Source organism: Notothenia rossii, assembly GCF_949606895.1.
Source record: "Notothenia rossii genome assembly, chromosome: 4".
NCBI lineage: Eukaryota > Metazoa > Chordata > Actinopteri > Perciformes > Nototheniidae > Notothenia > Notothenia rossii.
Genome location: NC_136902.1, coordinates 67,954,016 through 67,980,363, shown reverse-complemented (window position 1 = coordinate 67,980,363; position 26,348 = coordinate 67,954,016). Strand labels below are relative to the sequence as shown.

Genomic DNA, 26,348 nt, shown 5'->3' with positions numbered 1-26,348 from the left:
GTCCTCTACTCTTTCTCTTTGTTCAATCTCTCCCTCGTTGTTCACTTTTTGCTCCTTCTCACTTGTTGCTCCTGCCAGTGAATTAAAAGCAATTCAGCCATTTAGTTCATTTCACTTGTTTGTTTGCATTCTTTTTTTATTTAAATCTGTAATGTTTGATTCTCAAAAGAGAACAAAGATGTAAGCAAATTGTGTTTTATACAATTGTATGTTATTATGACATCATAACTGCTATAGATGTATGTTGTTTTAAAAGTATGTCTATTGTCTATATTGTAAATGAAGACTATTGTTATAGATACATAGATAGATATAATGATAGATAGATGGATAGATAGATAGATGCATACATACATATATAGATAGATGGATAGATGGATGGGGTTATTAAGCCTACATTTTTTTGTGTGACTGTACCTGCAGTTCCTCCCTGACTTCCATCACTTTCTCTCTCTCTCTTTCTCTCTGCCTGTTGTGTCTCTTCCTTACCAATGCTGAGCTTCGACTGGCGTTGTCTTTTCATTATATCTGAGTCAGTGTAAAAAGAAAACAATACAATGTTATATCTTCAATGTTTTACTCAAATTGAAATGAAAGAAAAGCATTACAACGTTTGTTAAAAGTTAATCCTTCTGACATTGGATGCATGTAATTAACTGTAGCTCTCTAGATAGTTTATTCACGCAATTTAAACCAAAGTATAGCCTATCTGCAATATAAGTTAGTGTGCATGTTGTCGGACGTCCACTGACTAAAGTAGAGCGTTCACACAGGATCTGCTGGTCCTATGATGTCCTGATGAACAGAAACACAAGCAGCCCGCTGGACTCAGATCTCTAGATACCACATCACTCCTCCGCTGCTCCGATACAAGTCCGGGCTGCGGGTGGTTTGCTGATACGATACATGTCGTCTTCTCCTGTTTGCTTTAAATCGAGGCTACGTAGTTATGCAGCGGCAGTAAATGGAAGTTCTAATAAAAATACCCCGTTTAGTGCAATTATTTCACAATTATTTTTGTTATATACACAGCTCGGAAAAAATTACCGAGGTCCGAACCTCGGTGACATCAATGGTGGATACGGCCCTGGCCGTGATACACAAGCAGGAGATATAAATACCCAGTTGTTGGTGCCAAAAAGCCGTCGGGAAAAGGTTTTCCAGGCGGCTCATTATAACCCCATGTCAGGTCACCTAGGGTACGACAAATCACTACGGATAATGGCCTGATTTTATTTGCCGGGGATTCGCGCAGATGTGAAGCGTTGGTGTGCATCTTGCCATGAATGTCAGCTGGTTAACCCGCCGGCCACCCCGAGAGCGCCTTTGCGCCCGTTACCATTGATTGAGGTGCCTTTTTTGTGAGACTTGGTATGGATCTCATCGGGCCATTAGACCGGAGTGCACGGGGATATCGCTTTGTACTAGTCCTAGTGGATTATGCAACGCGATATCCAGAGGCAGTGCCGCTGCGTAATATCTCTGCAAAGAGCGTCGCGCAGGCACTTTTTCACATTATCTCCCGAGTCGGGATCCCGAAAGAGATCCTGACTGACCAGGGCACACAGTTTATGTCACGCACACTACGCGAGCTGTATGAACTATTGCACGTCCATTCAATCCGGACTAGTGTTTACCATCCTCAGACCGACGGCCTGGTGGAACGGTTTAATAAAACACTAAAGAACATGGTTCGTAAGTTCGTTCACGAAGATAGTCGTAATTGGGATAAATGGCTAGATCCTCTGTTGTTTGCAGTGCGGGAGGTGCCCCAGATTTTCTACCTTTGAGCTGTTATTTGGCCGGAAGCCCCGGGGTGTTTTGAACCTAGTTAAGGAAAACTGGGAGGAGGGTCCAAGCACCAGTAAAAACAAAATACAGTACGTTATGGACCTGCGAGCAAAACTCCACTCACTGGGGCAGATATCACGGAAGAATTTGCTCCAGGCTCAGGAACGTCAGCAGCGACAGAGGGTACAACAGAGGGTCGAAAACTGAGACAATTTTCACCGGGAGATAAAGTGCTTGTATTACTCCCATCCTCTAGCTCTAAACTACTCGCCAAGTGGCAAGGACCCTTCGTGGTCACACGACGAGTGGGGGATGTAGATTATGAGGTGGTGTGTTCTGACAGGGGGGGAGCAACACAGATTTACCACCTTAACCTCCTGAAAGCATGGAGGGCCGTGGTGTCTGTTTCTCTGGCCACCACAGTGATTGAGAGAGATGAGTTGGGACCGGAGGTCAGTAAAAGCAACAAATTAGCCCCTGTCTGTTGTGGCGACAATCTCTCACCGGGCCAGAGAGCAGACGTTGCTTCGTTGCAAAGGCAGTTCACCGACGTGTTCTCTCCGCTGCCAGGGCGCACCTCTCTCATACACCACCGCAAAGAAACGCCCCCGGGCGTGGCCATTCGTTCACGGCCCTATCGGCTGCCTGAATACAAGAGGAAAATTGTTCAGGCGGAGCTTCAGGCTATGCTAGGGATGGGAGTGATAGAAGAGTCAACCAGTGACTGGTGTTGCCCCGTCGTGTTGGTACGTAAGTCCGACGGGTCAATCCGGTTCTGTGTGGACTACCGCAGGGTGAACGAGGTGTCCAAATTCGATGCTTATCCAATGCCCCGGGTCGACGAACTCCTCGATCGGCTAGGCACTGCTCGCTTTTACACAACGCTGGATTCCCCTTTCTCCAGAGTCTAAGGAAAAAACGGCCTTCTCCACTCCGTATGGTTTGTACCAATTTATCACACTTCCTTTGGGGTTATTCGGAGCTCCAGCCACCTTCCAGCGGCTTATGGACCGGGTGCTGCATCCCCACTCTGCATATGCTGCTGCTTACTTGGATGATGTCATCATTCACAGTAAGACATGGGAGCAGCATATGCAGCAGGTGGAGGCAGTGCTCGAGTCCCTGAGGCAGGCGGGGCTCACGGCCAACCCGAAGAAGTGTGTGGTTGGACGGAGGGAGGTACGGTATCTGGGGTACCACTTGGGCGGCAGGCAGGTGCGGCCACAGATAGAGAAAACAACCGCCATTTCAGCCTGTCTGGCGCCCAAGACGAAAAAAGAGGTCGGGAGGTTCATGGGGCTGGCCGGCTACTACAGGCGATTCATTCCGTCCTTTTCGGAGCCGACCAGTTCCCTGACCGACCTGACCCGAAAGGGTGCTTCAGATCCGGTCCAGTGCACGGAGCAGTGTCAGCTGGCGTTTGAGAGGGTTAAAAAAGACCTCTGTGGTAAGCCGCTTCTGTATTCTCCTGACTTCTCTCTCCCTTTTGTGTTGCAGACCGACACCTCGAACAGTGGGGTGGGGGCCGTTTTGTCCCAGCAAGTAGAGGGGGTCGACCGCCCCGTACTGTACATTAGCCGTAAGCTCGCTCAGAGGGAGGTGAACTACAGTACGGTGGAAAAGCAGTGCCTCGCCATACGGTGGGCGGTCGGCGCCCTGCGGTACTACCTCCTGGGGCGCCCTTTCAACCTCTGATTGGATCATGCCCCGCTCCAGTGGCTCCACCGCATGAAGGATGCTAACGCCCGGATCACTCGGTGGCATCTGGCGTTACAGCCTTTCAACTTCAAGGTGATCCACAGGCCGGGTAACCGGATGGTCGCGGCTGATTTCCTCTCTCGCTCGGCAGAGGGGGGGGAGTCAGCTTGCGGCCGGTGGGATCCCAGCCTGAGTCGGGCGGTGGGGGTATGTGGCAGTGGGGTGTGGTTAGGGCGCCAGCTGCTGGAGTGAAGGGAGTGGCTCGGCCGGAGGCCAGACAACTGATCGGAATCAGGTAAGGTAAGTCACTGAATAAAAGCATTTGGTAACCTGGTTCCGGTCTGTCTTGCAGTAGGCGGGATCCTGGAAGGTCGCCAAAGGACCTGTGAAAGATCCCACACGGGCAACGTTTTTGCAACCCGTGGACTGTACTTTGTTTTGGTGCCAATAAACGCCTGTGTTCAACCCGAACCCCTCTTTCTGTCCTTCTTTGAACCCTGTGTGAGCGGAGAGGCTCGGAGTCTCCTTAAGTGGAGGAATGCAAACCTATTTTTAAATTTAAGGTTTTTATTTTGTTTGACATTTCTGAGTAATGACACCCTCAGACACCCAATATCATCCATGCTATGCCATCAGTAATATGTCAGATGTTAAGGGGATGACGCTTTTCCTCCCAAATCAGATATGCTTTGTTCTTCAATAAATGTATCAATTTTCTGCATAATATATGTTTCTCAATTGTTTTTTGTAAGCTGCACACAGGTGATACTGAGTCTTCTCGATTCATAGATTATAAACTATACCATGCTTAAATAGACTCCTAAGTTATGTCATATGTAAGAAAAGGGAGGGAATAGTCAACTATATTGAGTAATTCATTTTATATTGGGTAATTTATTTCTCAAACCTATGTTTTATGGAAGAGAAAATGTATTTCTGATAAACTAATATTTTATCAAACGGTAAATGGTGAATTAATATACATTTAGAATAATTGAGAAGGGGTTATATATAGGGATGCACCGAATATTCGGCCACCGAAAATTATCGGACGAAAATGGTTAAAAAGGCCCTTTCGGCTTTCGAATGTCAGAGAACAGGGTTACGTTGATCATACTGTGTTTTGATTTCAAGTGTTGGAGTAATCCCGAAGTGGTGAAAGTCTTTGCAGTTACACCCCCTCGAGAAATGTCAGCTGAACACGTTTTACAAATCGCAATCCGTGCCTCTCTCTCTGATATTTTTAAATATCTCCAAGCGGCAGACATGTTGGCCGTGAGCCAGCCACGAGCATGGTCGCGCGCCGTGCTTGTCGCCGCGTTTTGATTACGTCATCACAACAACACGTTAGGTTACCAAAGTTATAGGTGCATTTGTTGTTGTTGAAGGCCTGGCTGTTAGTCTTTATTTACACTATTTTGTTGTAGGCCTACTGGCCTAGATGTTTATGCAGTTTTAAAGCACCTTGGCTTTGTTCTGAATGCACTTTGTTGTAGTTATCCTACAGAGAAAAGAAAATGCACTTGACTTGGAATTAATGTACTGTATGCATTCAAAAGTGCTGAATAAATGTTTTATGGACCCATAATAGTGATTATTATTTAAGTTAAGTGTTGCCATAATCATGTGTTTTTCCATAATCAGGTAGCTGAACAACATTGGTAAAAAATGTATACATTATATATATATATATATATATATTTCTATATCTATATATTTATATATATATTTCTATATCTATATATATATATATTTATATTAATCATTTTCGGCCTTTCGGCCAACTGTTTCCTATTTTCGGTATCGGTTTCGGCCAAGAATTTCCCATTCGGTGCACCCCTAGTTATATATATATATATATATATATATATTTATCCACAGGGACTAGCTCACCTTTAACTTACAATAACATTTCTCTGCTATGGACTGATTCTTCCATGTTAGATGACTAACACAAACCTTCAAAATGATAATGTGCATGTGTCAGGAAGGCTCCCAAATAATTCTGAGGGGCCTATCCTATTTTTGTAATTAAATGATAATTTACTTTGAGTTGTCATCACTCAGAAAACATCCCTATCAGGTGTTGTGCCGATAACTAGGACAGCTCTCAAGGCCAAGGGTCAGAGAGAAAGGGTCACACTCTCCTGGTGCAGAGAGCACCCCCAGCCACGGGCAAGGAAGCACGAGGTCGTTCGAGATGAGAGGATGCTTCTCATCATCTTTCTGCTCGGTGGGCTCAAGCAGACAACCCTGCCGGACGAGCGAGGGCTTCAGAGGCTTCTATAATACAAGGTTCCTTGTTTCTTGGAGCAGTTTGATGTCTTCCTAACCTCTCCTATCACGGGGGGGACACCTGGATGCGCCACTAGGAATACGCAATTGCACTGCTCTCAAGCAGATAGCAGATGGAATGCAGCCTCCGTTTCACTGGGGGGGATTAACTACAGTGCTCTGCTAACTGAATGAGCCACACAAAAGCAGAGCAATTGGGGGGGGGTTGAAATATGGCGCTCTGAGAGTTTGAGCCAATCAGCACCTCAGTGCTAATCTACAGTATCAGGATGCCTTTACACACCAGACACTCTGTGTCATAAAGGGAGGAGGAAAACGAGTCAGGAAAACTGACGGACAAGTTCTTCCAGCATTGAATTGAATAACCAGATGTTTAAAGATGTACAATTAATGATTGTTTCTATATTTCCAATGACCAGACATCTGTGGTGATAAATATATTTTGTCAGATCAGATTACAGTTTCGCAATAAATATCTTCAGGTTATAAAGGTATTGAATAATGAAGGTATTACTAATATTATCACAGATAATGTTAATATCCTTAATCGTCCAGCAACAATACTCTTTAATGTATTATCCATGCACAGACAGACCTAAAATGAAGTTTCAAGTACTGGATTAATTTATTTTGGCCCAAAAAAAATATGTATAATAATTCATACAACAATTGTGTAGCATATTTGATCCTCAAATTAGAGAAGTATAATTTAAAGAAATTGACATTCGATATTCAACATTAGATAAACAAAGAAGAACCCTTTCCAAGTACCATAAGTAGATTTTCAGTTAAGTATGGCTAATAGGAATAATGAATTGAGTTAATTTGGTACAGATCAGTGGTAGCATTTACAAATGTATTAATTCAAGTTTTAAGAATGTTTAATCCTTCCTTTCCAGGTTTTTACAAAAGTCTTTGAATATTTGCCTAACTTTTCCTTTTCAGATTGTTACAATATACTACAAATGTCTGACTTTTCCTTTTCAGACTTTGATCAATGTACTTGACTAAAATGAATGTATTGATTTTACTAAGACTAAAGTCCTTAACTGGATCTCTTATGATCCTGAGTTTTAAATGCTTTTGACTAGTGATTGCCTTGAAGTACATTTTTAAGCTGCAAGCTGGTTTTGATTTTATAGTTTGATAAAGGACATTAACTAATGGTTAAATGTTAAAACATATTAGTTTAAAATAAATGTTTTTGCTATTATGTATCTGTGATTTTATATGTGTTCATTATTATGCTTTTGACAAAAGATGCTCCAAACAATGACAAGAGATGATTTTCTATTGTGGTTGGCTGTCTCAATCATTGTGATTTAATGTTTCAATCTTATTATATTGTTATTAATGTGATTGTTATTGATGTAATTGATGTTGTGTAATTCCACACTCAAATCTGAAGATTCTCATTGATTTAAGTATTGAACAAATGGGTTATCAAAATTGATAAAAAGAGAGAAACTGTTGGGGAATAATTTGCACTGCTTTCCTCCTTCGCCCTCTGACGCGGATGACCAACCTTGAGCAGCCGCTACCTCCCTTAAAGGTCCCATGTCATGGCCATTTCCACTGATCATAATTCCATTGTTGAGGTCTACTAGAATAGTTTTATATTGTGCAATTTTCCAAATTCACATTGGTTTCTCATACAGCATCTCTGTAAACTACGTGTATTCACTGAATTTCACTCTCTGCCTTTAACGGCTCGTTGTAACTCCAATAGCTCCAGCCCCCACCCTCCCGGTGAGCACAGTGTGCTCTGATTGGTCGCGACGTTGTGAATCGCGCTAAGCTCCGTGGAGGTGTTGTTTCCTTGTTTAGCCAAACTCATCCTGAGCACACACAAAGTCACAGCCGAAGTAAAAACAATAGGTGTGGCTTGATATTGAGTAAGAAAAAGGTTGATAAACGCTGTGAGAATGGGTCTGCAGAGAGAATTTCACCGCGATCCCAACTGTCTGTTATCAGCCTGCAGCCAGGGAGGAGAAATCAGCAGAGCTGCTTGCACTGAGTGTGTGTGAGGAAGTCCGTGGATTGGTCAATTTGGACCAATCAGCAGGGGCTTAACGTAACGGCTCCGCGGATGTAACGTAACGGCGCCGCGGATTTGTCCATTTTGTTCCGGGTACGGTTGACATCATGCGTACCCGGAAGAATCAAATGGACAATGACGTATCTCCAACGAGGCGTTTTGGGGAGGTATTTTCTGTGTTAGAGTTTTACTCGCTACAGGGTGCACTTTGAGGGTTTTTGACTCTGCAGACCGTTTACATGCATAAAAACCTTCATAACACAGAAGGGGACGGGTAATAACCAGAAAATAATGACATGGGAGAGGCTTACCAGTTTATGACCGGGCAACTCTCTGTCAGAGATAGTTATTGTTGTGGGACACCTGGAACACATCCTTCTCGGGGTGTAGATGACCCCGAGCCATAAGCGACAACAACTGTGATTCAGTGTCCTCAGCTGTTTAGTCTATCTATTGAAAAATATTGATTATTACACTCTGAACTAGTTAAAACCTTGAGCTACAGGAGGGTGCTTCAGAATTGATTTGGCATCTCAACCGTGTGGTCAACTCGTGGCCCGTGACATGTCTTGTGAATTCTCCGGCCGAAGCTCCAAATAAACTGTCAGTGTTTGCGATCAAAGCTCCAGCTCTCCTCGTGTCTCTCGGAGTCCTGTTTCCAATTGCTTCAGAAGTTTCCCCCACAATAGCAATGCCATATTGCATGATACACACGTTGCGAAAGATGTTAGTTGAAAGATAATATCACAAACTACCGTTCTTCCCTTATTGGTGCCCGATTGGTTCAATGTTCAAATTCTTGAATAATGCAATTTTTTAACAAACTATTTGTGGTTTTCGTAGAAGAAAGGTAGAACTCTGTACACTATGCAGTAACTAATTTATATTGTTATCGCAATATCCAACAATGTAATCTTATATCGCACATTTTCCTCATAGGAGCGGCAAAAACCAAACTACAGTAAAACATTAAGAAACTGATACAGTTTCATATATACTGCACAATCATTTAATACAGCCTCAACTGTAATGCAGCTTTGACTTGATCATTCTTAGTGTTTGCAATAATTGCATTAAAGCGTTTGCAATAATTGCATAAAAGTTTTACAGGCAGAGATTCAGTATTTTTTTTATGTATTGGGCACTTTAAATGCTAGCTCATGAGATGTTCTACCTCCTCACCAAGACTGTTTTGTGTTTTATCTCAAATATGAAAAATGTGACAGCAACTCTCAGTTCCCACAAATATGTCTTTCACAGCGCAGGCTTAAGCTAGCCTAGTTCACCCACTCTGTTTGTAATATTGTAACCTATGATGATATGTTTGATCTAATCACACCTGAGGCCTCATGGGAAAGCAGCAACGTGGGCTCGATGGGTTAACAAGCGCGTGAACACATCTAGTCTGTTTTGTATGTGGAAAAATATACTTTGATGCGTTTCTCTGTTTGAGTCATCCAACGTAACAGACAAGTTTCAATTCAAATGTGTAAACAAAAGTCGAACAGTATTACAAGTATCTAATGTATTTGGGTATTCGGATAATTTAGAATACAATTTAAGACTCTCAAATACACTTAGCTGTCCATCTTTCTAAATTAAACATTCATTTGTGTTCACATCAGCTTTGAACACATGATCTTAATAGGAGCATCCGTTGTGACTCAAAATGTTACATAAAGCTTTCCAAGCACAAGTAAGTGCTGACAAACAGAGGTGAACACATGTCCTCTTACACCCATGTAACAGGGTAAAGTATCCAAGGGCTAAATCTTGTCTTTGGTTCATATTACATTCTCACTTCTAGCAAGCAGCACTGCAGTTTGCTTGTAAAGGGGCCTGCGTGCTCATGAGGTCTCAATGCAGTTATTTGGTACACACACAAGTTAAAATGGCATTGTTCTCACCTGACCGGACAAACAAATGTTAAAGCGCCTGAATACACCGCACGGTAAATATATTGAGGACCGGCATCAGAGTGGACAGAGAACATTTGTCTACAAGACTGCATGCAAAAATATGCAAAAGATAAGCACAGGGAAAGGGACTGAGACTGAGGCATTAATGTAAACAATAATGCATTCAAATGTTTGGTCTAAATACTTTCTAGTGAGGGATTAGACTGGGGCCTTGCAGTTAAGTGTCTTAGTGTATTCTGTCGTGTGGAAACGTTCTCAATATCACATTATTCTTTCATAGCTCACCTTGGCAGTGCTCCCTGTAACTCACCCCAAAGTTCTCAGATCACCTAGCCAGATAAGAAACACTTTGTCAGCAGCGCACCAAAACCGTCTCCGCTCGCACTGAGGCAGGCTGTGTGGACATGTAGTGGCTGTCACATGATTATTCATTCATAAACAACTCTAGATCAAACACAAAGATGCAAGAAATAGACTGTTCATTCACACATTGGATATGTCAATCAACAACAGGCTGAAATGTTGCTCTACTGTACAGTTAAAGAAACATTATCCTTCATGTTGTTACAAGAGGACTGCCTAAATAACCATCGTTCATCACCAGTTTTATCCAAGCTAAATATACAGCAGCGTACACAATTGATTAATAAAATATTAGTTTTTAATGAGCCAAGCTATGTATGGACTAAAAAGAAAATTGTGGTCTATTAGACCCTGTTAAAGTTCCAATTATTATCCCCTAAAAGCTCATTTCAAGGAACTCGAGAGATTGAAAACATAGAAAGACAAAATAAAACTTGCATGAAAGCGTACAGGTATATCATACTTAAAATATCTTTAAGATATGATCCTAGAGATATCTCACTTCTAGTAGAAAGCATTGCACAGTTTACCCGCTGTACCGTAGCACTGAAAGACAATTCGGATCAAGTTGCAAACTCTGTTAGGTGCTATATATAGCTCACCAGGATATTGTAGATACACAAACAGCATGAAGCGTGTTTTTGTGTGTGTGTGTGTGTGTGTGTGTGTGTGTGTGTGTGTGTGTGTGTGTGTGTGTGTGTGTGTGTGTGTGTGTGTGTGTGTGTGTGTACACACACACACACACACACACACACATAGAGTAGCAGAAGAGAAAGCCTGTAGTATCTCTCTCTGAGAACAGGTTCAAGTGGAGCATTATCACACTATATTCAACAGGCTGAAATGAGCAGGGTCATGGGTTCTTATAAGGTTACCGCACACACACACAAGAACAAATGGGTGTGTGAGAAAGAACAGGCTATATAAATGAATGTAGATATATATAATGTAGATATACAATTATAATAAAGGCAAAGGCTATTAAAACATATACATTTCAATGATTGAAATTAACCAGCATAGCGTTTTAGTCGTCAGGCATAGACTTAGCTTGACGTCCAGCTGCTTGAATGTGTGTTTCTGAATCACAGCGGGGCAGGAAATGCCCATTAAAATAACATATTTGGATATATGTTTCTACATTAAAAGCTATCGTTGACTACATTAACAGTTTAAGAGTATAGTGTGAAGCAGCGGCAGTATTAACAGCATGTTGCTGGTCTCCACATGCCCACGCAGTCTGTGTTGAAGTGACAGGTAACGTTATCGTTACGCAGTCTGTCCCCTCACTGACTGAACACCATTTAGCAGCTTAGCACAAAACCATACAAATGCTGCTTTTGCTGCATCTGTCAGATTAGCTTCCTGACAAGCTAATAGTGCTCCTTGACACATGCATGGATTCACATGCTCGTATCTGAACGTAGAGTTGAGCAAGCACCGCATCCTCGTTAGGAGAATTTAAGGACACATGCCCCTGAAGTGAACCCCTGCGCTCATGAGTGGGGACTTGCTGCGCCAGCCAGGTCCACGGGCTAACTTAGCATGCTAATTCATGTCTTCGCTAGGCTACTTGCATGTAAACTGACGTCGCCGTAGCACACATTTGCAGCAGGCGAACCAACGCTAGCTAACGGGATTTGAACTTTGTTATTGGCTTGCTAGCGAGCCGAAGACTTCATAAAAAAGGGGAGAAAGTTAGTCGAGTCCAAACGTAAAGAAGACAGCTGTGAAATAGACGAACAGCTAGCATACCAAGGCAGTGACAGTGTTTTGAAATGCTCAGTACAGTACCTGGCGTGTGAGATCACAAGAGGCCGATGTCAGGACTGACGGCCAGTCGACATTCCCCGGAGTGGCCACCGCCGCCGCCACCGCTTGCTCCGTCCGCCGTAACACTGCGCAAGATGGTCCCGGTGTTTGATAAGAGCTGGTGCCGTTTGACGGGAGGTTAACACGGTGATAAACAACACAGCGTGTCTAGGTTGAAGTTTCGGTTGAAATCAGGGGACGCGTCACCTTGCAGCGGTTCATGACTCCCACTATTCAAGATGTAGAAGGGCAGGACGTTGCATTTCTCTGCGAGTCCATATCACTCCCAGCCGCTGACAATAATTAGTGTGGCCACACGGGCATCCGTATGTCACTGTAGGAGACTGATCTGTCATGCTGGACTACTGTGCCGGCTTCTGGGAGCCTCATTTGCATTATGGTTAAATGAATATCAATGTCATTCCCTTCAAAATATGATTATTTATATATGTATTATATATAAATATATTTAGAGGATGATATGTCAGCACTCTGAAATAAAAATAAATGTTACATAGGCTGCTAGAAATAAAGTTTTTTTATTTGGGGGAATCCGTCCCAAAGATAGTAGGCTACATTGAAGTTAGTTATTTGGCTTCATGAGAAAAATCTGATCCAGCAAATTACCCTTTCCATCTCACCACATCAAATTTCAAATTTGCACCTTTAGCATAGTTTTTAAATCCAAAGAAAATCAGAAACTCTAAACTGGGTTTAAGTGCTTCGGGTTTGGGGGGAACCATTTACACTAGTTACTGAGAGTGAAGATCCAGTTGTTGCACTATATCTGCTCCTTTTTTCAGCTGTATACTCCCTCTGGTGGTATGGGTTGTGAGCATACCTTCAAGTTAACTTTAGGTATAGGCCTTTTCTGATGGGAGTAAGTAATGTTTCATACAAAGTATTACAGGAAAGCACACTGCAGCAATTCAAGGACACGTACAGTGGGCTATATCAAGAGCAGTTTAAGGCAACCATGACTTCCAATGTTTGCAACCACTTACTGAAGTGATTGCCACAATCAAGCAAACATGGAGCATTGTTTAGACGCAGAGCAGGTCTCATATGCTTTTCTTGTCAAGATGATGCAAGGATTAGACCTGCAACAGTTGCTTTTATACCACCTCTAAAATGTATACCAGCCTCATTGAAGGGATTCTTTTCATCTTGTTTGCTGAAGGGAAGAATAAGAAACCATCTTTTATTATAAGGCAACCAGTTTAATATCAGGAAGGACCATGGGAAGGACACATCATCTACAAGTCATAAATCATTGAGGAGGGAGCTGCCATGATTTATACAGAGAGGGAGAGGAATATAACACAAATCTGCTGTGGATACGGGTGGGAATGGAGCAGTGAGAATAATCACAAACCATAGAGATGACGTGCTGAGACTCCCTGACCTGCAGGCAGTCGTGCAGGAGACCGACCACTGTCTTCACGACCTTCTCCTTCCAGACAAGGACTGGCTGGCATTAATCAGCCGAGGAAGCCCCATCACACCTGTTGACATCAGACATTTTTCATCATTGAGTAATTAAATAGAGATTTTAATAATGCCATTGGGTAGGTTTGTGCATGATATGCCAAGTCAGAATGAAGCTGAGATAAGCCTTTTTTTCCTTTTTGTTTGAATTACTAAATTAAAGGATAAAGATGGTGATTGGACAGAGGCATCTTGTTTTTTTTCCTCGTTCTCTTTCCCTTTTATTTGTGATTGTAAAGACACACTGATTGCCAAAGAAAGAACCTCTCCTGCCAAATAGAGCAGCCTGGGGATATTTAAATGTGAATAAAACAGCCCGCAGAAAGACTATGCTGCATTTGTATTTTATGATGAAAATGCAGAAAAATATATGCTGTGACTACACCCTCTGAAATATTTTTTAGGTTAACCCATTTCAGATCAATTAGGTGAGGAAATGAGAGGAGGAATTTGGAACCAGGTATTTGGAGAGAAGGAAAATGATACATTGGTGGAAGGTCAAGTGAACATAAGAAAGGAGCAGTGGGGAACGAGAGAACCGGAGTGGAGGGAGATAGAGAGGATGAGAAAGTGAAACTATGTTGTCATGGAAACTGGCATGGATCTGAAGAGCAAAACAAGAATGTAAATTGGTTTACCCTCAGGGAATTTAATGACGCTACGGGGAAGAAATAAACAGGGAGATGTTTTTGAGAGGGGGCTTTCCATGAAGAGATTGAAAATCAGAAATAAATGTATTTTAATAATAATGTTGACAAATCATTACATTTAAAGGGCATACAATATCTGCATAGATGGATATGGGGGTATTTGGGAGTATCAGCCCTTATCTATTTAGGCTGAGCAATCCCTTACAAATGATTAATTCAAAATGGAATTAGTATTGTCAATTAGTATGCGAGATATGATTGTAGCTTCTTGTCTTCCAGCTTTGTAAGTTCATGTTTAAACCTTTTTACAATTCCACATGTCCACTTACATCGTTTTTTATAATGTATATTGTTTTGAATTGTTGTTCACTGTCAACATCTGTACATGTATATTTCTGTATGTTATTCATTTAAGTATGATGTTTTTTTGTTGTTGCAAAATGTATTTTGCTAAAAGAACGAAGTGCAGTGGTGGTGCAGAGGTCACTGTGAGTGTGTGAATTAATAATATGGGTAAACAGTCTTTGGCTTTTCTATAAGACATTTATTGTTTAGGTTGACATGTATCGATTGAGGTGTATTTTAGCCCTCTCACACTTTTCATTTCCCCATGACGGGATTCAAGCCTAAATGTCTGCTTTCCATCCTCACAAAGCCACCTGTCAGCAGCTGTTGAGAAGCCTGCGCAGAGCTGTTATGTTGGAGGAAAAGTTTTCTGTACCTCATTATTATCCCCCCTTCTCACATATGTGCTTTTTCACACTGCCGAAGCCCTTTGCCGACACTTTGCTCGCAAAACATTCCTCTTTTTCAGCCCACTTCAGCTGAAATCCCATCATTAGATTTCAGCCGGCCAGAGCTGATAGGAATGTTGCCAAGAAACTAATGGTTTCCGTGGTGACAAACACTACCACTGCCATTGTGTGTAGCAATGTAGGAAGTCAAGACCCTCACCTGCAATCTGTACCAACGATTCCAGAGTGGAAACAGAGTACATCTGAGGATGCCGTGTATTCAACAGAAAATAGCTTGTGCTTTAACCTGTGTGTTCTGGTACAAAAGTATCACACATTTTCACATTTGTTTGTCCAAATTGTACGTTTCACTATACATCTCAACAAAAACTTTTGCAGAAAAGGTTGTCAGCCTATCTATGCATACAACACATACTGTAACATGCTAAGTACAGAAAGGATAAAACACACAGGTGCATGTAAAATACAGGAGTCAATCAACTGGAATAACATATAATAAAAAAATGTAATCTTGACAAAAATACTGTCATAGTTGTGAAAAATGTATTCAGATTCTTTACTTGAGTAAAAGTACTAATACCACCGTACTGTTAAAATCCTAAATTTCAAGTATAAGCACTGCATCGAGAGTGGTACTTAAATCAAAGTATTTAACTATACGGAAAATGTACTCAAAGTACAAGGAGTAAAAGTACTCATTGCAGAAAAACTTAATTCCATTTCAATTTCTGTTAACCCATGAATTTAGTCGCTTAAATATAATGTTAAGGTTTAAAGTTAAGGTGTAATCTATACCAAATAATCCTATTTAAAAATGTTTCCGAAGGATTGTTTGTGAATACGTGATTTTATAAAGTAACTAGTAAACAAATCTGTAAAATAACTGTAGTGGACTCAAAATTACAACATTTGCTTCCAGTATAAATAACTATGAAATGAAAATACTTATATCTCGAATGAGTAATGAAGAACAGTGCTTGAGTAAATGTAAAAAATAAAGAGACAATGATGCATCAGTGGCTGACATCCATACACAGCGTAGATAACCTAATGTGCAGATGTGTTTGTGTGTTCAGTAAGAGCGTAATTGTAATTGGGGGATATGGTTGCCGTGGCAGCTGGTTCAGGCACTGATGCACAGGAGCTGTATCTCAAAAAGGTGGTTTCCCCAGATGGGCAGAGTCAGCAACAATCATGTTCTCCTCTTGCCCTTACTTTAAAAAATAATGCAGGTCTTTGATGGAGGGAAGCCAGGAGACACAGAAAAGGAGAAACTGCTCAGAAAAGTAGAGATGGATGCTGAGTTTTTTTTATAAGGATTTGGACAATTTGCTGCAAAGTGTTTAAGCTGTTGACAGGAAAAGCATCCTTCAGTCAAACTGTATCTGAGTGTCACAATGTAGTTCATTTTCTCTTAGTGAAGTATTTTTGATTACCAGAGGGAGACAAGGATTTGGTGGAGGTCATTCTAATCTCCACAGACTTGCTTGTGTTAGGATCGAGGTTGTTGGCACACCTGAATACCCATGTGGCCAATTCTCTGCAGTAGACGGCCAGCTTGGTTTCTTGGATGAGTTCCGGATTGGAGGTGATTTAAGGTAATGTTTAGTTGGGTAGATCAGGTTTAGTGATTATCACACTGGAAGCAGATTGTTCCTTTAAACACCATAACACAGGCTTTTCATTTGGTCTCCCTCATTGGGATTAGATGCAGTGGTTTTACATAAATACTCCAATTAACGCTGGGGAAAAGGGGATCTGACTAAGAAACCATGTATAAACACAAACAAATCTTACATAAATCATACATTTTGATAAATGTAAAAAGAAAACATGTATCTAGATAATATATGAACAATTAAATACATTTAAATTAGGAAAAATATATGTTTGTCTCAGCACCTCTTTTGAATTGATTCATAGAGTGGTGAGTATCAACCTTTTCTATTGAACTAAACAAAGTTAGCTCCAAACATAATCCAATTGTTAACACAAAGAAAAATGTTGTTGGAGCAGAAATAACAATTTGCTCTCAACTGTATTCATATGGGAAAAGGACTAATGATTCATTAAACAGACAGCTGAGGTACTTCAACTGGAAGCTTATACTTAGCTGCAGCTCTAAAGTGACTTAGTTAAACACAGAAGTCTAGCCCAGGATTTAGACAGTATCCAGCTATACATAAATGGAGATGGTTTATATAGTTTGAATAGTTTTGGATAATTCCTATGCAGATGCTATTCAGGAAATCTGTGTAATGTAATCAGCGTAAAGTGTCCATTTTGGGTCTTTTCATACATGATAACATGTGAAAACAATGTATATATTTCCTAATATCCATGAGTAGATTTTGTTTTAGAAATCCACAGAAACCATTGCCAAGCTGTGGCTTAGTGGCCTATTTTTTACTACTGATTTTACTGCAATGGTAAACAGCACAAAAGGGTCAGTCTACAGCGGGATTATAAATAGCTACAGTATACAGCAAGTTAAACATCATAGAACTGTATTTAAGTGGATTTAAAGTATACACTTTGCAGTCGTGTCATTTGTGAAGCAATTTAAAAGATCGTTTGAAACAGCTGTACAGTATTTGGAACACGACAATAACATTCAGTGAGAGTGTTTCAACGTTATATTCTGTAATCATCCAACTGCTTATTAGAAAGTAATCTGCTTGACATATTTGGAAATTAAATGGCTATAATAATCATCCACTTAGAAGTTTCCTATGTACACAAGTTCCAACAGCAGCCAGTAGATGGCAGTACAGTTACTCCGACGAATTCACTGTTTGAATGGTCAGCCATTCCTCTTGGTGACAGCTTTGCCAAGCACACACACATATGACTCAGAGAAAGCAGAAGGAGAAGAAGAAGTTAGATTTCAAGATCATTTATATCAGACTCCAGATGACTAAAGAAGATTTTGTATAAACTTCCTTTTGGGTGTTGTGTGCATAGCACTACCAATAAACTCATGCACAATCCAACTACAAACAAGTGTTTTAGTAACTGGACTAATGCACAACATTTCTTTCTTGGATAGAATGTATTGCCTGTCCAAAAACTAGTGTTGTATTGAAATTGAAAAGAGCGATTTAAAGTTGTACCTACAGTATAAACATTTAATGTACCATCAAAACCAACGATTAATCAGTTTATGACAGGCTTTAAATGGATGTAGGTGTAATTATTTCATTCAAAGAAGACTTCACTCACAAGATACCATTTGCAAACCAATAGTTCACATTGTGTAAACTTCAATTCTCGAAGAAAACCTTTTCTTCTTGAATGCTCCACGGTGATCAAAGAATCAAAAACAGGAGAAAGTTCTGAATGAATTGAAGTAAATCTGGGCTTGATTATATACTGCATACTCACACTTGAGAAATGTCTGTGTGAGTATTTTGGAAATGAATATTACTTTGATATTGCTTTGCTGTTGTTAAATACTGCCCCATTCACTTCAATTCATCAAGACTTTTCTCCGTTTATGTTTTCTTATGGATACTGTCTAGTTTTCCACAAGAATCCAAGGTAACACAAAGTGTGTAACTGATGAACAAATTGTTGTATTTTGGCTGACTTATTCCTTTAGCAAATCACACTGATAAGCAATGTTTTATGTCACTCCAATTCAAACTAGTGTGATACTACATGTAAGAAGCCTACATATCAAAATATCGCTAAGGTGTAACATCCGACCGGTTGCAACTTTGTGTATTTACATTTGTGAGGGTAATGGGAGACACAGTGCAGGCCATGCCTATGAAGTTTAATGGGGCCACATGAGGTGAGGTCCTGCACTATTTGTGAATTGAAGCTTGACCCTAAAGAGGTTATGGGGACTGGAGGTGTTGCTGTGACCTTTGGTAAAGCTCTGAATGCCTGGACCTGGCTGCGCGGCACTCACAAACACAGGACGTGCACTTGGCCGCATCTCCCTTTGAAACATTGAGAGCTCCAAACAATCTGGATCCTATTAAATCCCTTTGTGTCTCTCCCATTCTCCCCTCCTGGTTTTGCTGTCTGTTTTTACTTTGTTTTATTCATATTCATTCCATTACGACCCCTCCTCCCATCCTCCCCTTCACCTCGAACCTCCCACAATGCATTTCGTTGAGACTGCTGGGCAGATGTTTTTCATGCTGCCGAGCCATATGAATCCCGGGCACAGAATTTGTTAGACAAACTTGGACATTGGACATAAAGCTGGGTAATAATCCCTAAAATTGAGTAATGAACATGCTCGTGTGAGATTTCTTTGGTACTATAAAACAAAGCAGAGCCGTAAAAGAGAAAACCATCTTATTCTATTGATCCCGGCAGAAAGCGTTGCCCTGAGCCACATGACAGAGCAGCTGGCTGAGAGCGGCCTCATCTGGAACTGCCATCAGCCGCTTGTTAAATGCAGTGTGCGAGTGGGGCGGGAACATGGCAGCATGCGGTCTCAGCCAATCCATAACCAGACACTGGGAACTGTGCGCACAAGCTGCAGGTCACAGAGCAGTTTGTTTAGTGTGTGTGTGTGTGTGTGTGTGTGTGTGTGTGTGTGTGTGTGTGTGTGTGTGTGTGTGTGTGTGTGTGTGTGTGTGTGTGTGTGTGTGTGTGTGTGTGTGTGTGTGTGTGTGTGTGTGTGTGTATGTATGTGGGCTACATGCCTATGCTGGACCAGACCATGATATAGAATCTGCTCTCCCCTCCTCTCGCTCTGAATCCTGTCTAGGTAATTGATCCCAGACTGGACATTTGAGTTGCCAGCAGCGATTCATATCGTTTTTATCTTTTAGACAAGCCCTCTACTGCTTCCAGATGAGGAAGGCACTCCGGGGTCCAAGTTTGTTTTAAAAAAAAAAAAGAATGTAATGCTTTAATGTTTTTACCTTACAAAAACCATGCAGCAAGAGGTAAAATGCATACAGACCGTCACTGATTTGTGGCCCTCTGTAAAAACTCAGAGGCCGTGTAGAGTTTGTTTATCTTCTTGGTGTTTGTTTACGGGGCTACTGTGTGTGGTAATGGAAGCATGCTGGTGATAAGTAAGTGGTTTTGGAAAAAGTATGAGTGTGCCTCATGTGTGTGCAAAAATAAATCTCACAATATCCACATCTTCTCTTTTATTTTCCATTGTTATAGAACATTAAACATAGAGTAAGATGCTGCTGTTTCTGAAAATTGTTCTGCACAACCCCAGTCCTCCAGTGTGCGTATTTGTACTGCAAACAGCCCTTAGCACCACCATACAAAATGTAACCTCTCGTACATGGCGTTGTAATAAAATGTGTAATCACGCTGGGAAAAACTCTCCATTCTCCCTTTAAAAGATTTTAAAAATGCAAGAAAAAAATAGTTTATTTTTTAACTATGACAACACAAGTCTCGTTCTACTCATAAAATACATAGGGTCCAAATAATGAGAGGAGTAACTAAATGAATGACCTTTTTACAGTCACCTTTCCCACCCAAAAAGCTCCCTTGACCTCCTTCACATAAACGGTAGAAACCACTTCAGAATGAGCAAGTATCCATTTTAGAAGCTTGTAAAGTAGCTGAAGGGAACAGAAGGACTGCAGGAATAGATGGTGGGTTTTAACCTTTCGTCTTACATGGAAACATCTGTTACATGTTACAATGAGCAGTGGCGGAGCTGGGGGGCGGCTGGGGGTGGCCACCCTATTGGCCACCCCAAACACCCTCACCACGGGGGCCCAAACAATTTTAGAACATTACACCCCCCTTTGATTTACATGTAATGGTTTGGTCCCGCCTCCGCCTCCAAACGGCACTTTCTAGCAGAGAGTGAGAGCATGTGAGCAGGGATGCTAGTACTTACGCATGTGCCATGTCTCAACGACTCAAAAAGTCAGGCTTTCAAAAAAGAAAAGAAAGGAGAGAAAGAAAAGAGAGAGGGACTAAAGGGAGACAGTATGTCACCCAGTATTTCAAGAGAAAAGGTGAGTGTGGTCCATGAGTGGTGGAAATTAGTCTGTTAGCTAAGCGTAGTCCATTGTGAATAATATATTTTTTTTACTAAGCATTAACCTCTTAAGCACCGCCCCCCCGATACCGGGGGGAAAAACGCGGCTGCGAGGCTCTGGTGCTCGCAGTTCACGCGCGGGCTCCACTAAAACCCCCCCGCTTATCGCATCCAAATCGCGCACGTTCCTTGTTGTCCTGTGGCAGGCACCTTCGATGTCGGGGAAACGATCTTCAATACTCCGAAAAGAATCCCACCAGACTCCTTTGCCCCTCCAACAGAGGGATGTCCTTGTCCTTTTTCCTTTTCGTCATTTCAAGCGATAAAAACTCTCGATCTTCTCTCTAATCATTCATATTTGTGGACGCCCTCGGCTCGAGTTCAGGGCGTCCCGAGCTGAATAAGGGCGTCAAATGACGGCAAGACGCCCCCCTGGCGGAAACGCTGGTCTGAGGGCATCTTAATATTTAATAAACTATGAATGTTTTTTTTTTTTTTCTAAAAACCCACAATGCTAACGCTGAGCCTCTGAATTAGCAACGAACAAAAAATGCTAACAGATTTCTGCACAGAAACTCACTCATAAATACCCTTATTATTTATATTTTCTGCACATCCAACCCATCGATTCGCATCGTGAGATGATACAGAATCGATGGGTACATACATCATCACTCTATGATAAGAACTCGCGGTAATAACAAGAACAGACATCAAAACATATGGCGCTAGGTAGCTAAAACTGGCAACATGGCCTACCGTGGTCGTAGTCTGGTCAAAAACTGGTCTTCAATGGCATTAAAACGATAACAACGCTGCTGAAGTTAATCCATAGGTTAATCCAATATGTCTGTGTCCCTTTGAAATTATTTCTGATAATCCATAAGCAATAAACCACCTTTTTGTGTTAATGTTGGTGTCTATGTGAAAACTCCCCTTCGATTCTGTTGGCTCTAACAATCAGAAAGAGATGTCAATCACCAAAATCGACCAATGGGTTCCAGAGAAACGGTAAAAACATCTCATTTCAAATTATACATTTTAAACACAGTATTTTCCCACATATTTAAGTGATATTTATTTTGATTGATGCATTCGTGTTGAGAATGTTCCATTCAAAAATGTTATTATTAAAAAGGCATTTACACCATAAAAGATGACGATTGAGATCTATTGTCAGGAATGTTAGTCTTATGGCCAGAGGGCAGGACCTATAAACACATGTATTACCCAATAGCATTGTGAGGCTGAACAAAAGGACCTTTTGACTATGTAAATGTAGTCTTTTAAAAATAAAAAAAACATTTACTGACTTTTTTGGATAGCTTAAAGTAATGTTGTAAAATTACAACCGGGGGCCTTACAGGGTTAAGGGCTATTGTTTATTGTTATTTACTTTAAGATGTTTATTCTTAACCAATAATTGAATTTTAAAACTCTTATTTAAATGATGTGTGTGTGTCTCTGTATTCCTGATGATACACTGAGACAGGCCCGGCTCCAGGATGAAATGACTGAGGGGGCTGTTAAAAAATCAGAGGGGGCAACTTTTTTTTCACAACAATGAAAAATACTGTCAATTTAATAAATTGACACACCAAGCTTTTTTCCTTCTCACTGCTCTACAATCTCTTTGCTTCCTTACTTTTATTCTGGATTTACCCCTCTTTATTCTGTTCCTCTGATCTTTAATAATACATAGTACATTATCAGATTGCTGCACTTTGGTTAACAGACTAACATTGATTTGAATTAGGGCCGGGACTCGATTAAAAAAAATAATCTAGTTAATTAGAGGCTTTGTAATTAATTAATCGAAATTAATCGCATTTTTAATCACATAAATATTTGACCTGAGAACAGTGAGAAGCAATTTTTTTCACATGGATTTTAGTATACCATTGAATAATGACTGAATACATAAGCTTAAGCAACAAAACATTGTTCATTTTTTTCAAGGTGGTACTTAACCAAGACCAACAGAAAAGTGCAATTTTTGCCATAAAGTGTAGCAATAGCATATTTAGGAATATAGTACATTTCAGAGATTCAGGTAGCCTATAGGTAGGTAGACCTTCTGTAAACTATAACACTTTGTTTTTTAAGTAAAACACAATACTTTCAAGTACATTCAGAACATTGGAAACCCTGACTATTAGAAAACATCTCTCTGTTGCTTCAGAGGCCATAATAGACTTTGTTGATTTACCAACAGTTGATTTAAAAGATCTAATCCATTTCAGTCCAACTCTCTCAATAACCTTGGCCAAAACAATAAACAGTTCAACATAAAGTGCCAGTTGCACCAACAACGTAATAAATAGTTCAACATAAAGTGTACCATTTCAGATAAAATAAAAAAATGCCAGTGATTGACCTCAATCCCTCCTATTCTTCCAATATCCTGATGAAAAATAAAATCTCTCTGTTGCATAGGCCACTGTTTGATCAACGCGAATTGGGTGTGGGTCCTTGTACTCCGAGTCGGGCTAACATCCACGCTAGCTTCCACGCTAGCTGCTATATGTTTTGCATTGAGGTGAAACTTGAGGCTTGATGTGCTGCGTTGATATGCAAATTCCTTTTTGCATAATTTGCAAACAACATTGCTCTTATTGACGCTTCCATCCGTCCGTTTTTTAAAACGAAAATGTCCCATCCACGGGGCCAACCAAAGCGGTCTCATCAGCTTCTTCGTTCATGTTTGACTATTGTTCACTTTGGTTTGTTGTTGTCTGAAGTCATGAACGTTAGTTGGTGCTCCAGTATAATCGGTAGGCCTACCCCTGAAACTCATCCAGTGAGAAACGTTCCGCGGAGCAAAAATAAGTGCGATTAAAATGCGTTAATTTTTTTAACGCGTGAATTTTTGTGTAATTAATTCATCTTAATTAACGCGTTAAAGTCCCGGCCCTAATTTGAATGTATATATTGATTTCCTCAATGTATAAATTGACAGGCTCTGTGATTATACCATAACCTTTTCTCCTCTATCCCTTAACTCATCTTCCTATCAGATTTACTTACTTACTATCTACTGTATATCAGGATTAAAGAACAATTAATCTGGTTGATTTTTTTATTTTCAGGATTGAATGTTCAAACCAAGGCCTAAAACCTGGCATTTCATAAGAAAGTGAATCATATATAAAGAAACTGTAATATAAGATAAAATACTAAACCAAATGGACAGACACAGATTACAAATAAAGTCCCCTGGTTTGTCTCTAGAGTCTAACTGCCATGAGAAAAATCAGATCAATGTTCCACAATCCGCCACTAGATGTCGCTAATTGTACCGATACGGTTTATGTAATAAATAGCTATTATTATTATTATTATTATTATTATTATTATTATTATTATTATTATTATTATTATTATTATTATTATTATTATTATTATTATCATTATTATAGTAAAAGGGCTCGCATTGGCAAAAGCCTGATCCATACAGGCAGCCCTATATAATAGGTAACCATCATGTGTGGTGCTATCTGTAGTTGTCTTATTTGTCCCCTTGGGACAATACATCTAATCTAAACTAATTTAATATTCAATCCCACACTTGGCCATTGAGAACATCAATTCGTAATTTACCTCGTTTAAAGCACTTTTGTTGTAATACTCTGGATTTAGTTGTCACTACTAGCCGAGTTTATTTTGTCCAATATTTCGCAGGGGCAGTTACATTGAATTAGAAGTAGAAGAAGAAAAAGAAGAAGAAGAAAAAGCAGGTAGAAGAAGAAGTAGTAGAAGAAGAAATACGCTAACGCTACAAAAAGGCACAACACTGTTACTCTGTTTTTACTGACATGTAACATTTTATTTCACCTTGCTCTATGTTTTTTTAACGCACATTCAAAAACGGGAACATTTTCGGGAGTTTCAACCGGGTACCGGCCACCGAAAACGGGGACTTTGCCCGGAAAACGGGTATGTTTTGGTCACCCATCCGACTGTGTTTACAGCTAAGCACACAGGCTAACATTAAGGCTACAAGCTCACTTGGGGTTGAGGCTTTTTTACACATTGCTTGACTGCCTGCCCACATATCTGATCTAAACATAGTAACGTGTATTGGGGGAAATCATTACTTAAAGTTATTTTATAATTGTGACATTTATTGTACTTTTTGATGGATGAATGATGCTCAAAGTGAGGGGGCAAATAATACAACTGAGGGGGCAATGCCCCCTTTTGCCCCCTCGTGGCGCCGGGTCCGCACTGAGAGAATGAGCTCATAGTGCTGCTGATCACCATAAGCTAAACAGTCTGTATATTGCATTACATTTGTATAATGTAAGCTTCGTTGATACTTTGCCTGTGGGAATATGAAAAAAATAGTTAGATATACTGAATATTATTTGATCTATTCCACCACTAGCTTAATCCCAAATAATGCAGAGGTGTGTTGTAGGTGCCTTAAATAACCCCTTATTTTATAGTGAGATGTATCTTTATGTTCATACAATAGTTATTTCAATGCCACCCCAAAATTATCATTCCATCCTGGCCACCTCACTGAAAATGTCCTGGCTCCGCCACTGACAATGAGGCATTTGGGATTACAACAAGCCGTCCGGCAGAGTCGTGAATACAGATGAGTGTCAGGTTGGGGATAAAGTTTCTTGTCAAAAAGGTTTTTTCATTGGTCAAAGACCTTTTTTTTATGCAAACAATGATTATTTAGAGGTAAAGGCAGGATTTTATTTTAGCCGTTTCTCATCGTATACTAGTTTTGAGTAAAAGTAACAGTCAGGATCAGGGTAAAAAAAAAATCAGGATTTTATTAACAGCACAGTTGTAATTTACACATTTAAATTACATTTACTTTTAAGTGTAGTAAATAATAAGGAAGCTAGGGACTATATTCATGATCATCAGCTCTGAAAATATTGTAATCATCCATGTAGCCTCATTTAATGTTATGTTATTAATCAGCTACCTATAAAAGTAACTTTTAATTGGTATCTCTACGGTGGCCAACCAGTGCAAACGCATTACAATGACCCAAAACATTTAAAGTCAGGAGAAACGCGCTGCACTTGTGCAAATATAAAAACACAAATATGCCAAAAAATATGTTAATGAAGAAACATCTCCACCAACTTGACAACACATGAGCCTTTCTCCTAATTTAAATGCTTTGGCCGTATTTGCACTTGTCGACCACCATACATCACCATAAACATTGTGCCGCTGTTAGCTAAGAGTGTTATCAAAACCTAAAATTAAAACCATTATATGTTTTCATTTTGCATCAATCTGATCCAAAACTCTTTTTTTTTAACACAACCTCCTGTTGTCCTGTATTCTGGAAAGATTTCTCAAAAACATTGCGTGTAGCTAGACCCTGCTTTCACTCACTTAAAGTGAAAATGAAGCTGGAATGGCAAAATTATTTTTTGTTCCCTTTAGTGCAAAAAGATGATTTCACAAGTGTTACTTCACAGTTATAGCATCAGCTGCATTACATGAACACCACTTGTATTTGTTCAGACCTGAGCCAACAGGCGGGTGGAGTAATACACACACATTAGCAGCTAGGAGTTATGA

General features: G+C 40.4%; 1 protein-coding gene across 7 annotated transcripts in view; it reads right to left on the bottom strand.

Annotated features, from left to right (window-relative positions):
• Window positions 1–12,245, bottom strand: part of bcl9l (bcl9 like) — a 37,071-nt gene extending 24,826 nt beyond the window's left edge. For 2 of the 7 annotated variants that reach the window (XM_079678803.1, XM_079678808.1), the window contains exons 1-2: window positions 11,899–12,244; window positions 10,027–10,070 (exon numbers count right to left, since the gene is read on the bottom strand). The gene's annotated coding sequence lies outside the window, so the exon portion shown is untranslated. Of the gene's footprint in view, window positions 1–417; window positions 529–10,026; window positions 10,136–11,898 lie in introns of those variants that run through there. The other 5 variants (XM_079678802.1, XM_079678807.1, XM_079678805.1 and 2 more) reach the window with 4 other exon arrangements.
• Between the last annotated feature and the right edge of the window lie 14,103 nt (window positions 12,246–26,348).